An 11,420-nucleotide genomic window follows, 5' to 3' on the forward strand; every position below is an offset into this window, starting at 1 on the left:
TATTCGAAAACATTTTTAAAATGTAATATTGTCATTCTAAGATTTATAGATGAATATCTCTTGAAAGCACCGTGTAATGCCAGATTTAACCCTTTCACACGTACCATCACACGGGGTGTGGTCGTTCTACAGTGGTCCCTGAAGCGTACGATCACACCCCGTGTGATTAGAACACTAATTTAGAATGCTCATTTAGAACGGCCAGTTTCGAATGACGCAACAATCAACATTTGAGCTGGCCACACTTTTTCAGAAAATATTTACACAAACAGTCCTTACGTAAACTATACCATGAATTAGCTAATAGCAATTACTATGTACAATTATTGAAAGTAATCCGACAATTAGTTTCAGCGCGCAGCTGGCCACACTTTTTTCAGAAACTATTAAAGTTATGTCCAGAATGTGAGCAGTTTATTTTTTGATGCAATGTTCAGATATTCACAGAAGTATCTATAGCATAACACAATCATCCTAACCGGAAAAATGTAGGCTACATTTGTCCTAGCGCTGAGGAAAGATTGACGCAACACAAGCGGTCATATTTTCTAACTCTCGGCTGACATAAACTACACTATGAATTAGCTAATAGCAATTACTATTTACAATTAATCACATCACGGGTTTGCTCACCGTTGATCAAAATAATTGAGTAAAACACTTTCTAGAAATCGAAAGTAATCCGACGATTAGTTTCAGCGCGCAGCCATGCATTTTTTTCCTCACAGAAACCGAAGATAATAACAGACAAGATGAGTTCGGTCTGTTTATAGTATGCACGTTGAAGGGGTGTGTCTACTGTCGTTCACATCCCACCATTCATTTCCAGAAGTCCTCAAAAAATGAGTGAACTCTTACTCACCTCATTTTGTTATAACATCTTTGGTCAGACGATTACGTGAAACTCAGAATGCATTGTATGTCAACAAACATGGCTCCATACACATAGCTGGAATTAGCTTAGCTCATCATAATCAGTATAACCTTCAAATAAGTATTTTACACACATAATATGTGCCCATTACAATCTATGCAAGAATCGGAATGCATGATTTGTCACCTAGAATTGAAAACATGTGAATAAAACAGTAAATACACAAATAATTACCACACAAAACATTTTCTGATGGTGATTTATTGATACAAGTGACGCATGCCGGCAGTCAATCACGTACCCTCTCACTCTGAGCCATTCAGTGTTGTTGTTTATGTATGTAGCTCGTGAGCTAAGCTGTAGCAAAAGCAATGTCTTTCAAAAGGAGACAACTCACAAATGTGGAAATTCTGGAGATTTTTTTTAATTCTGACAATGAGTCTGAGTATGAAAGTCAGGAATCAGATTCTGACAGTGACAGTGAGGAGCTGCCCCCCAACCTTGTAGCCATTGAGAACCTTGAATCTGAGGTTCCCTTGTCCACTGACGAAGTACCAGGTCCCTTTGAAGATGCTGGTGGTGATGGAGGCAGACCGACAGTGGATGAAGTACAAGAGTTCTGTGGTAGCTGGAAGGCCGCCAGCCATTTCACCCCTCCTGGCCCTGCTGTTTGCTTTGACGAGTCCCAGTCTGGAGTGCAACGCCCCTTGCCATTTCCAACTGAGGCAGAGTGCTTCAAGTTGTTTCTGACAGAGGAGCTCGTGGGAAACATAGTACAGGAGACCAATCGCTATGCCTTGGAGCTACAGGAGAAGAGAGAGCCAGGAGTGAGGGGGAAACTCGCTAAATGGGTGACAACCACAATTAGTGAAATGTATACCTTCCTGGTGACAGTCCTCCTCATGGGGATAGTAAAGAAGAACTCCCTAAGAGACTACTGGAGCACAGATCCTATGTTTGCAACTCCCTTCTTTGCCACCCTCTTTTCCCAAGACCGCTTCCTAATTCTGCTGCGATGCCTGCATTTCGTCAACAATGCTACTGCCATCCTAAGTGACCCGTTATACAAAATAAGAATTGTTCTTATCAGCCTGACATCAGCATTTGGTCGGGTCTTTGTGCCATACAAGGACCTATGCATTGATGAGTCCCTGATGTTATGGAAAGGTAGGCTGGCGTTCCGTCAATATATTCCCTCCAAAAGGCACAGGTTTGGGGTCAAGTTCTTTGTCATGTGCGACGTGAAGACAGGATATGTCCTGGATATTATAGTGTACACAGGGTCTACCACTGACATCAAACATTATGAGGGGCTTGGGGTGTCTGGGTCCGTGGTGATGACCATGCTGGCTCCTCATCTCGGCAAGGGACACACTTTGTACGTGGACAATTGGTACAGCAGTCCCACACTCTTCCAGCATCTGCTCTCCAACAGCACAGGAGCCTGTGGCACAGTCAGGTCGAACAGGAAGGGGATGCCGGCATTCGGATGCAGGAAGATGCAGAGAGGGGAGGTGGAGTTCCAGGAGAACGGTCAACAGCTGGCAGTAAAGTGGCATGACAAAAGAGACGTCCATGTCCTCTCCACTGTCCATACAGCAACCATGTCGGCCACAGGGAAGGTGGACCACCTGACGGGAGAGAGAAAAATAAAACCAGATTGTGTGCTAGACTATAACCTCAAAATGGGGGCCGTGGATAAGGCGGACATGATAAACAGCTTTGTGGAATGCACTCGGAAAACGACCAAGTGGTATAAGAAGATATTTTTCCAGCTGATCGACACTGCTGTCCTCAACGGCAGCATAGTTCACCGTCAACTAACAGGTGAGATGATTACTGAAACAGGTATTTTTGTAATTGGATGTACAGTTCACATACAAATCCATTATGCAATTACAGTGACAATATCTCACCAACCTACCCACTGCCTCATCATCCTCTAACTTTCCTCATCCTCCCCACTCCCTCATAGGTAAAGTAATTACCTACCAAAAATACAGAGAGAACCTCATGAGAGAGCTGTTGGAGGAGCACCACACCCCTCGGCGCCCCTCCACTGGGGGTCGCCCTGCTTTAGACAATCCCCTACGCCTCACTGCACGGCATTTTCCCTGCAAAGTCCCTCAAACTGCTGCTCAAGGTAGTCGCACACGGAGGCACTGCAAAGTCTGCCTGTCTGGCGCCAGGAGAAGTAAGCAGAGGAAGATGACAAAATACATGTGTTTAGCTTGTGATACACCTCTATGTATTTCACCATGCTTTGAGGAGTATCACATGCTCAAGCATTATTGAGCACATCTGCAGCAATAAGTGACTGACTGACCTGACAGGTGACTTGACAGGTGACCTGCCATGATACTATGCCTTTAGAGGTGGGGGTGGAAATGCAGTTGTTGTTCAGTCACTGCATGAATATTAAATATGGGTTATGCATATTACATTTTTTGTCCTCTAGTAAAACAAGTTGTTGTTGAACCAACTACCAATACTTCAATAAAATAGACGACTATTACATATTGGCCTATGTGTTTTCTTGCTGTGTTTCCATCCAGTAAAACTGTTAAGGAGAGAACGTTAGCATACAAAAGCTGTCCTCAATCTTCAGCTCGAAAGATGTCCAGTTATGATATTGGCAAATACTGTTTGTGGTTTCTGAAAGTACAGAATAAAGAGGAATTATTAATTAGAATACAATATAAGGATATAGCAATAAAACAATATTACAAATAACATAATAAACACAGCTATAAAAATAGTTTATTGCATTGACAAAATCACAGATTTGAGTTATAACAGTAAGAAACTAACTTTTGAGCTCCACAAGGGGGCAAGGTAGGGCAGAACAGAGCCATGCTGAATAGACCAAATAAACAAACCATGGTCATATGTTTTATTTTATTTAACTAGGCAAGTCATTTAACAGCAAATTATTATTTACCTATGATGGCCTACACCGGCCAAACTCGGACAACGCTGGGCCAATTGTGCGCTGCCCTATGGGACTCCCAATCACAGCCAGTTGTGATACAGCCTGGATTTGAACCAGGGTGTCTGTAGTGATGCCTCTAGCACTGAGATGCAGTGCCTTTGAGCGCTGCGCCACTAGGGAGTCATAAGGCCATGTAGCTTCAAAATACAACACAAGCTAATACTTCTCCGACGCAACTAGCATTGTTTTACAGAGCTAATAGAAGAATGTAGCTAGCTACCTAAGCATGATTGAATATAACACCATGAAGGTGGGCCTCCCTGTGGCTCAATTGGTAGAGCATGGTGTTTGCAACGCCAGGGTTGTGGGTTCGATTCCAACACGGGGCCAGTACGGAAGAAAAAAAAAACGTATGAAATGTATTCATTCACTACTGTAAGTCGCTCTGGATAAGAGCGTCTGCTAAATGACTAAAATGAAAAGTTATAAAATGAGTAACGTCCCCTCGCTTATAAGAAGTATACATTATTCTCGCTACGGCATACAGAAACTATTATAACGTAATAAGGCACTTACTTAGAAACGCAGCATGGATTTGAACCAGGGAGTCTGTAGTGACGTCTCTAGCACCGTGCTGTGCCTTTGACCGCTGCGCCACTAGGGAGTCATAAGGCCATGTAGCTTCAAAATACAACACAAGATAATACTTCTCTGACGCAATTAGCATTGTTTTACAGAGCTGATAGAAAAATGTAGCTAGCTACCTAAGCACGATTGAATATAACATAAAGGTTATAAAATGAGTAACGTTACCTCACGTGTCCGCGGTAATAAAGAATATACACAAATCTATTATGCTCCATACATACAGTACGCTACAATAGAAACGACATACATAAACTATTACAATGTAATAATGCACTTACTTTGATAGAAACGCACACATTTCCAAAGTTATTATTAGTAACGAAAACAATGAGGGCAACAGATGGAAAATGTGAACACGTGTGCAGATCCTTTTCTGACGGGAGATTAGCAAATGTCTGCAGACTTGAACTGCACAAACAATTGGAAAGTGCTTGGGGAATTTTGTCCGGGTCAGAAATGTCCCAAAAATTTCATTGTCCACAAAAGTAAAAATGACTATTTTTATGTGAATGATTGAGGAGGCGGAACACACCTAAATTCAAACTGTTCTTAGAAAATAAAAACTTGTTAGAAAATCATTTGAAATTGAAGTTGAAACAGCCTATAAATAAAAACAGTCTGCGTGCTTTGGTTTGAGGGCAGCGCGGATTAAATGCACTGTTACGTAACAATCACATTCTGGAATGGAGAGAACATTCTAACATCACGTGCACAAAAAAACTCACGCTGTGGCAACCGTTAGAGATATTTGGAACTCACGCGTGAAAGGGTTAAAAATAACTTTACTGGGTAATCATACTTTGCGATGAAAGGGGAAAAATAGGCTAACGTTACAGGTCAGCGCCATTTTGGACAATCGCATATCACATCTAGTCTTTTATACTATTGTCAATAATCCCTTACCTTTGGTTGTCTTCATCAGAAAGCACTTCCAGGCATCCCAGGTCCACAACAAATGTATTTTCGTTCGAAAAAATTACTCCTTTATGTTCCAAGAGCTTGTTCTTGTTAGCGCGTCTGAAGGCTGATGCAAATGCTCCGTCGGCCGCGGGACAGCCATTTCGAGAAAATTAATTTTTTTCCCCATTTAGGTTCGTTCAAACATGTCAAACGTTGTATAACATAAATCTTCAGGGCGTTTTTCAACAAGAGAGCCAATAAGATTTGAGGGGACGATTGCATTGTGTTTCAAAACGTTTCGAAAGGGGAGGGTAACCAGGGGCGCCGGTGTCATAATGGTGATGGCCCTCTCCGTGTGATCACGTTCCACAGCCTCTCATTCATTCAGTTTTAACAGTAGGAGACTCAAACCACTTTGTAAAGACTGGGGACATCTAGTGGAAGCAATAGGAAGTGCTCAATGAACCATAGCTAACGGTGTGATTAATAGGCAACGTGATGAAGTTGAGTTCGCAATTCAGAATTCCACTTCCTGTTTCCATCTGTCTCCGGGGTTTTGACTGCCATATGAGTTCTGTTATACTCACAGACACCATTCAAACAGTTTTAGAAACTTTAGGGTGTTTTCTATCCACAAGTATTAATTATATGCATATCCTAGCTTCTGAGTTTGAGTAGTAGGCCGTTTAAAATGGGCACGAATTTTTTCAAAATGCGCTGTGGCGCCCCCTATCCTAGGCGACCGTCAAGAGGTTAAAAATAAGAGTAGCAAGGCTATATACAGACACTGGTTAGTCAGGATTATTGAGGTAGTATGTACATGTAGGTGTGGTTAAAGTGACTATGCATATATGATGAACAGAGAGTAGCAGTAGCGTAAAAGAGGGGTTGGCGGGTGGTGGGACACAATGCAGATAGCCCGGTTATCCAATGTGCGGAGCACTGGTTGGTCGGGCCAGTTGAGGTAGTATGTACATGAATGTATAGTTAAAGTGACTATGCATATAAGATAAACAGAGAGTAGCAGCAGTGTAAAAGATAGGTTGGGGGGCACACAATGCAAATAGTCCAGGAGTCTTATGGCTTGGGGGTAAAAACTGTTGAGAAGCCTTTTTGTCCTAGACTTGGCACTCGGTAGCGCTTGCCATGCGGTAGTAGAGAGAACAGTCTATGACTGGGGTGGCTGGGGTCTCTGACAATTTTTAGGGCCTTCCTCTGACACCACCTGGTGTAGAGATCCTGGATGGCAGACAGCTTTGCCCCAGTGATGTACTGGGCCGTACGCACTACCCTCTGAAGTGCCTTGTGGTCGGAGACCGAGCAATTGCCGTACCAGGCAGTGATGCAACCGGTCAGCATGCTCTTGATGTTGCAGCTGTAGAACCTTTTGAGGATCTCAGGATTCATGCCAAATCTTTTAGTTTCCTGAGGGGGAATAGGCTTTGTCGTGCCCTCTTCACAACTGTCTTGGTGTGTTTCCACGGGTGAGTGGTAGGACTTGGGGCAGAGACACGCTATGGAAACATAGGCTCCCCTCTTGGGTGTGCTCTCCCTCGTCCCCTCCCTTTTCCTCTGACTCTCTACATCACGTCCTTCACTTTCACTGACCTAGAGGAACAGAGTAACTGAGGGAGAGGAGATGAGCAACAAATAGGATATAATTGTGGTCAGGAACATCATCTTTCTCTCTCCCTCTCACACTGTTTCTCTCTTCCTTCCTCTTTTTCTTTTTCTCAACCATACACATACTCTCTTCTTAATAAGAGGTTTCCATAATACATTTTGTTATACAGTTACATGCCTCCCATTCCACACACACACTCTCTCTCCTCCAATCAACTCTTGCTTTCTTGGCTGTCAGACTAACTACTGTACAGAGTTTGCCAATGTTAGCTGATTCGTTATGAAGCTGGGACAGTTTCCAAATTAATTGCATCGGTAAAACATCAACTTGTTAGCTGGTTATGTAAACAAATATCCAACTCATCATATAAGCTGTCAAATAATAGGAAAAAAAGGCAATATATAGCATATTAATATATGCAACTAGCAAACATGACAAACCATAAGCTAAGCCAAACAGATCAACATGAATTGTAGAAAAAAATTCAAAAAGAAGCGCTGCTAAAATACACAATATTAGGTTTTGGTAGACAGAAGGCGCTCTGGTAAAAGGGGTAAATTGGTCATCAAAAAGAAAGGAGAACCAAGGCACTCTTTATATAATTAATTAAAATGCCTTTATTTGTATGGCATGTTCTATGGAAACGAAGATTAAAAACTCTGATGTGTTTCGGCTACATGGCCTTCGTCAGGGAGGACAAAGATATGAAAATGCAATAAACATGATTTACTCTAACCTTCATTTCGGTGGCTAGTTAGCTGGTTGTCTATGGCTAGCTAGCGAAAGCTGAAACAGCTGAGGTTGACGCTTTGTGAGCACAGCTTAAATTTACCGCTACGCACAACTTTTCTTGCCTGACAGACTAAGTAGTTAGCTAGCTAGCTATAGCTTGGGCCATTTCCATATGAATTACATCGGTAAGAAACAATGCAAAACAACCAACTAGTTAGCTGACTATGTACAGCTAAAGAAATATTTAGTTAAGACAGAGCGCAATCATTCGAGCTCGACCGCTGATGTGCTCGCCTGTACCAATCAAGTTATCATGACATGACAGGACTTGCTAATCTGTGAGCTATTCCCCAAGTTTCACAGCATCAAACATCGACAACACCAAACATATATCTGCTGTTTCCTTATTTCACTCACCTCGAAATCATCTCTTTTCAAAATGCAATGATGTGTCTGAATCCGTATCACCAACCAACATAGATAAAGCCTCTTTCACAGTGAAAAGTTTTGTCTGCTTCAGCGCTGTCATTTTGTGTAATTAGATACATGTTTAGGGGAAAAGTCAAATCAAATCAACCTTTATTTGTCACATGTGCCGAATACAACAAGTGTAGAACCTACCATGAAATTCTTACTTAAAAGCCCTTAAAAGCCAGTTCAAGAATAGTTAAGAAAATATTTACCAAATAAAATAAAGTAAAAAATGATAAAGGTAAAACAACAAAACAATAATAATGAGGCTATATACAGGGGGTACCGGTACCAAGTCAATGTGGTAATTTGTACATGTAGGTAGGGGTGAAGCAACTATGCATAGATAATAAACAGTGAGTAGCAGCAGTGTACAAAACAAATGGAGGTGTCAATGTAAATAGTCTGGTGGCCATTTGATTAATTGTTCAGCAGCCTTATGGCTTGGGAGTAGAAGCTGTTAATGAGCATTTTGATGCTAGACTTGGTGCTCTGGTACCGCTTGCCGTGCGGTAGTAGAGAAAACAGTCTTAGACTTGGGTGACTGGAGTCTCTGACAATTTTTTTGAGCTTTCCTCTGACACCGCCTATTATATAGGTCCTGGATGGCAGGACGCTTGGCCCCAGTGATGTACTGGGCCGTTCACACTACCCTCTGTAGCGCCTTACAGTCAGATGCCGAGCAGTTGCCATACCAGGCGGTGTTGCAACCGGTCAGGATGCTCTTGATGGTGCAGCTGTAGAACTTTTTGAGGATCTGGGGATCCATGCCAAATCTTTTCAGTCTCCTGAGGGGGAAAAGGTGTTGTCGTTCCCTCTTCATGACTGTCTTGGTGTGTTTGTACCATGATAGTTCATTGGTGATGTGGACACCAAGGAACTTGAAACTCTCGACCCGCTCCACTACAGCCCTGTCGATTTTAATGGGGGCCTGTTCTGACGATCTGCTCCTTTGTCTTGTTCATATTGAGGGAGAGATTGTTGTCCTGGCACCACACTGCCAGGTCTCTGACCTCCTACCTATAGGCTGTCACATAGTTGTCGATAATCAGGCCTACCACAGCATACCCTGTTTTTGGTTTCTTGTTGATGCCAGCCACACAAATACGACAACAGGTTGTTAGCTAGTTAATTTTGTGATATTGACACAAATATTATTGTTAGAAAAACAAGGCTGTTTGCGGCTGCTATAATATTTCAAGAAAGACCGTTGACGGTCGCTATGGGTTCTAAAGGGTTTTAATTTACAAGTACAAAAATGGATGCAGCAACTTTAGATTGTCCCTAAAGACTGGATGTGCTCGTATTGTGAGTTGTACTGTACACTCAGAAAGTCATCTAATAGAGATGATGTAGTAGAGGAAATGGAGTAACTGAGAGGGCTGAAAAGACAGAGAGAGAGAGAGAGAGCGAGAGAGAAAGAGAGAGAGAGAGAGAGAGCGTGCCTGCAGTATCAACCAAAAATAGCTGAATCTTTACGTTGGCTATAGGGTGATTGACAGATGAATGTGTTTATGTCGTGTCAGAACATGACACAATACCTGCTGCAGTACCACACCTCTCCTGATGTGATTACTCCAGGGAGACCAGCCATGACTGTTGCTAAGAAACTGTTGCTATAGTTAGAGCTAATGACAGTGAGATAAGTAGATTTGTGCGTGAAAGTACTCCTAGTAAAGGTGGTAAGGTGGTGATGGAAGGGAGGGGAGAGTGAAATGGGGGCGTGTATGATGGATATAGCTCCAGCTGAAGCTTAGGTGTTGAGCAAATTGTCTGCTATGATCAGGGTTTTAAAACTACTCTTGTTTTGACACATTTTGCTACGTTGCTAGTTATAAGTAGAGTTGGCCAATGCATCCATCACTCTGTGATGATAAAGTCAGAAAGAATAGATTGAGTGTAGCATCACATGTATGCCTACAATATATCTATGAATCTTTGTTTCTGCATGTTTACTGTATGTTTTTCCATTATTAAATACACAATCGATTCACACCTCTTCTGTGGAGAGGACAGCTTGCAAAGTCTTAGGCTGTAGAGTTGGTTCTTGAAATATTCCGGCAGTCCTAAAGCTCACAGGCAGCCAAATCTGATATCGCACTTTGTTCTAGATTTGCCTCTGCATCACTGTCAATAATGCTGTGGGAAAGCGTCACCCCGGCTCTTCACTGGAGTGGATGAAGCCTGCTCTGTTCGCTGTGCTTCAGCTGTGTATTCCCCTGTTGGCCAAGTCTTTTGGATACACCTTTCTTCTCTCTCTCATTATCCATCCAGCAGACTGTGAGATGTACTTACCTTCCAGCAGCATCTCCAAACACGCCTGCACTGTTGATGTCATATGGTTGTGTACTGCTAAATCCATCGGGAATTAGTGTGTATGTACGGTATGTATACTCTCCAGGGTAACCTGAAATCCCAAAGGGATAGTTTGATTGGTTTTGGTTTCAACAGACTATGTATGATCTGTGCTGAACATGTTAGATGGATGTGCGAAACATATTGTCAACAACTTTCATATTCCACCTGAAGCAAAATGGATAAAAGTTCAGAATAACTACTGAAGGTGCACCACAGTTTTCTCTGTAAGTGATTGAGGTGCCCCACAGTAGGGTGATGTCACCTTAGTTGGGGTGGACGGGCTCGTGGTAATGACTGGAGTGGTTTGATGCCATTTCATTCCCTCCGTTCCAGCCATTATTACGAGCTGTCCTCCCCTCAGCAGCCTCCACTGTGGTGCAGATTACAAACAGAGTATGGCAGTGTGGTTTATCCACTGTGCATAGAACTGGAACTGCTGAGGTGAGACCACAACCTAATCATCATGTTCAATATGAAACAAAATTGATAGCAAAGATGGAGAGATACTATGGGGAACTTAACTGATAGATGAAGAGACATTGATATGCTGAAAAGACACGTTTAAATCACAGCAACACACATGCTTTGTTATTACTTTCTTTTCATTCCTATTTTGTCTCAGTTGTCTTCCTGCCCTTAAAAAGCATTGAAGTGAATGACGTGCTCGAACAAAGGAGATGGTGGCATATTTTGAGACTTAGAATGCAAATATAAGACAGCCATCTGTTTGTCCTTTTTAATCAACATCATGAGAGATCTCTCCATCTCACCTGTACATCTAATTCTTCCATGTGTCAGCTTTACAGCTTAAAAAGACACTTGAGGGGAAAAAAGTAATCAAGAAATTGATGATGAACCATGTCTGTCCCTGGTGAACGCAG

General features: G+C 42.4%; 1 long non-coding RNA gene across 4 annotated transcripts; it reads right to left on the reverse strand.

Annotated features, from left to right (window-relative positions):
* Positions 1 to 2,388: 2,388 nt before the first annotated feature.
* On the reverse strand, positions 2,389 to 5,106 carry LOC123739888 (uncharacterized). 4 transcript variants are annotated; one of them, XR_006767991.1, is made up of 6 exons: positions 4,733 to 5,102; positions 4,383 to 4,463; positions 3,391 to 3,529; positions 3,201 to 3,281; positions 2,867 to 3,049; positions 2,389 to 2,505 (listed from the first exon to the last, which is right to left on the reverse strand). It is a non-coding gene; the product is annotated as an uncharacterized lncRNA (long non-coding RNA). The 4 variants fall into 4 exon arrangements; XR_006767990.1 differs by having other exon boundaries at positions 2,867 to 3,281; positions 4,733 to 5,104; XR_006767992.1 differs by lacking the exon at positions 2,389 to 2,505 and having other exon boundaries at positions 2,530 to 3,241; positions 4,733 to 5,106.
* Positions 5,107 to 11,420: the final 6,314 nt, after the last annotated feature.

The sequence above is a fragment of the Salmo salar genome, unplaced genomic scaffold, assembly GCF_905237065.1.
Source record: "Salmo salar unplaced genomic scaffold, Ssal_v3.1, whole genome shotgun sequence".
NCBI lineage: Eukaryota > Metazoa > Chordata > Actinopteri > Salmoniformes > Salmonidae > Salmo > Salmo salar.